The following is a 3265-nucleotide window of genomic DNA, read 5'->3' as shown; positions in this document are numbered from 1 at the left end:
GGGGAGGCATTTATAGGGCTCGCGCTCCGTGACGTGCCCTCCAGTGGCTTTTCTGATTCGCTTTCTGACCTAAACAGACAGTTTAGTCCCCATGCACGGTCTCCAAATATCTGCTGGCTGAAGTCAGAGGCTTTGCATATCACGTATTACATGGCAGGCAATGAGAAGGCTTCTGAGGCTGGCCGCCGGCTCCTCAGTCCTAGGCTCCATTTTCATGCTGATGTAATAGAACACCAGCCTTGGGGTAGGCACATACATTCAAACTCCCAATTCCAGAGGGGTAAGATCACTTTATCAGGGAGCAGGTCAGGGGAGGTGGGCTAGGACGGCATTGTTCCAGCCTACCCCCTCTGCCAGCCCCCATCTGGGCGCTGCAGTGCATGGGAGAGGTGAGACCTTTGAGGCATGCCTTTTGTTGGTTAGCTCACCACCAGGACTAGCCAGGAGCCTTCTTTTGTAGAGGACAGGAGGAGGGCAAGTCCTTACACACCCTGCCCATGGCTAGAACCGTGAACACATTTCGTTCACAGGGGGCCTGGGATGAGCTCTCCTACCCGAGCTATGTCTCTGCTGTGCAGAAACCGGCCTTTGGAAGCCACTGGCCCCGATTGGTGGGCCCTCTTTTATTTTATTAGCTGGGGCCAGAGAAAGCGTAAGCAGGCTCCATTTACATCCATGTACCTCTTGTTTCTGACTCAACCGGTTGCTGGGGAGTATGTGTGCTTCAAGAAGCTGATACCGACAATGGAAGAGGTGGTGGGGGTGGGGTGGGGGTAATGTGTGGCAGCGTTGGGAGAGGACTATTAAACTTCTTAGAGTCAAAGATCAGCTCCTTTGGAGGGTTGTCAGGGAAGTGAGCACGGGAGGAAAATTGTTCTTACTAACACGACAGGGATTCAGGATCAAGCGAAGTGAGAATCAAGCCACCCCAACATACCTTAGCTGACCTGAGGATGCTCTCTGCAGTTCTGGGGGGATGCCACTTCTCCCTTTGATGGATTCAGAGTAGAAGGGCAAATGGAGTTGGAAGCAGGAGGGCAGAATATCTTCAGCAGACTAGGGGGGGCTTCAAAAAAGTTTGCGGAAAAATGGAATTCAGAGATAAGGGCCTTTTCCTGTGGACGTATTGAAACCCCTGTCCCCCTCCTACGCCTCCCAGTTTAGCCCTGCCATATGAACGCTCCTCTGTTGTTCTCACTGTGAGGCTCTTCAGTGGGTCTGGCCAGGCTGTTCAAACACAGACAATTATTTAGCACTTGCCGGGCCCTGCAAATTGCGCCGATGGAGTGTTTTGAGGTTGCAAGGAATAGATAACACTATTTACCCGAAGTGTTAGAGTTTACTGTGGAAGGAAGGCAGACCGGAATCTCCACCACCCAGCCACGTGGCTCAGAAAAGCCTTCCGGAAGGGCCACCCGGCCAGGCTGCATGAAAACTGGATTGAAGTTCAGGAACTGGAAGGTCATTCAGGATACGGCTCTGTGACTGGGTTATCTTGCTGCCCCCTCAGCAGCGGGCATCTGTTGATCCCTCTAATGGGCTTAGCCACCAAGGTGATTCAGCTTCTCTCTCTCTCTTGCTCGCTGGCTGTTTTTCCTCTCTCGTGTCTTTTGGCTTCTGCTCCTGCAACCAACTGCTCAGCTTTCTGTTGATCTCACATTTAAAGTCGTTAAGTGAAAGGATCTATTTGGCCTTGCTGGGCAGGAACCAGGCGTTAGAGGTGAACTGAGCTTTCCTATCAGGCCTCCTTTTAGACTTGCAGGATGCCCTGTGGATCTGCAAACTTGGGTAAGGCATCTACCTTTGGGCCAATCACCTGGGCCCGGGGTTATTGGGGCTCACATGGTAAAGAACCTGGCTACCTTTGCCCCAGAAACTTCCTGAGATTCCTCTCCTCTGTTGAAAAGTGTCCTGTTATTCTTGTTAGGTACCATCAAGTCGCTTCTAAATCATAGTGACTCTAGGTACAACAGAAGAAAACACGCCCGGTACTGTCCCCTCCTCACAATTGTTCTTCTGTCTGAGCTCATAATTGTACTCACCATGTCAATCCATCTTGCCCAGGGCCTTCCTCTTACCCCCCTGCATTATGTATGTCTTTCCTCAGGGACTTGTCTCTCTTGATAACATGTCCAAAGTATGTCAGAGGAAGTTTCACCATCCTTGATTCTAAGAAGAATTCTGGCTGTCCTCCTTCCAAGATGGGTTTGTTTGTTCTTTTGGCAGGACTCTCAGCATTCTTTGCCAGCACCACAATTCAAATGCATCTACGCTTCTTCGATCTTCCTTGTTCAGTGTCCAGCTTTCACATGTATATGGAGCGGTTGAAAATGCCATGGCTTGGGTCAGGTGTACCTTAAAGGGCGTCCTTAAAGTAACATCCGTGTTTGCAACACGTTTGAAAGGTCTGGTGCAGCAGATTCACCCAACACAATGCATCCTGTGATCTCCTGCCTGCTGCTTCCATAGACCCTGACGGTGGATCCAAGCAAGGTGAGATTCTGGACAACTTCAGTCTCTTCTCTGACATGATGATGTCACCTAGTGGTCCATTTGTGAGAAGTTTTGTTTTCTTGACATTGAGTTGTAATCCATTTGGAAGGCTGCAATCCTGGATCTTTGTCACCAAGTGTTTCAAGTCCCCTTCATTTACAGCAAGCAAAGTTGTAGTATTTGCATATTGCAGGTTATTAATAAGCCTTCTTCCAATCCCGATGCTGCGTTGTTCTTTATATAACACCACTTCTCTGATTATTCACTCGATTGCGTGTGACTGTGCACATAGGGTACGTTAAACACTAATAGAGGGGGCCAGTGGGTATAAGAATGAGGTATTTTGGAAGCCTCTCACCGAAGGGAGAGTGAATTGCTGGGACCATCAAGGAAGAAGAGCCACGATTGGAGCACATTTGAAATCTCTGCCTAAAGTGGCAGAGGCCAAGATCGGAGGCACCCGAGGCTGTGGCACAGAGACCAGGGGACAGAGCAAAGGAACCAGGCTGAGATCAGAGTCCGATGCAAAGAGACTGTGAGACAGAGCAGAGAGCAACAACACTGAGACCAGGACACCATGAAGAAGAGCAGTGGGTGGCCTTCCTGGCCACAGAGGCCGAGGCCAAGGGACCACGTGGCTGAGAGACTGAGGACCAAAGAGACTTGGCTGCTGGCTGAGGAGAGGTGTTGCTGTGGACCAGTGACAGTATCCTTACTGTTTACCGATCCTGGCTTGTGGTGACCTGTTAACTTCCTTCGTAACACCCCTTCT

Source organism: Echinops telfairi, unplaced genomic scaffold (genome assembly GCF_000313985.2).
Source record: "Echinops telfairi isolate 266 unplaced genomic scaffold, ASM31398v2 ScPeMD7_7469;HRSCAF=8507_1, whole genome shotgun sequence".
NCBI classification, from domain to species: Eukaryota; Metazoa; Chordata; class Mammalia; order Afrosoricida; family Tenrecidae; genus Echinops; species Echinops telfairi.
The sequence above is the reverse complement of the archived record's forward strand: the minus strand, read 5'-3'. Positions refer to the sequence as shown.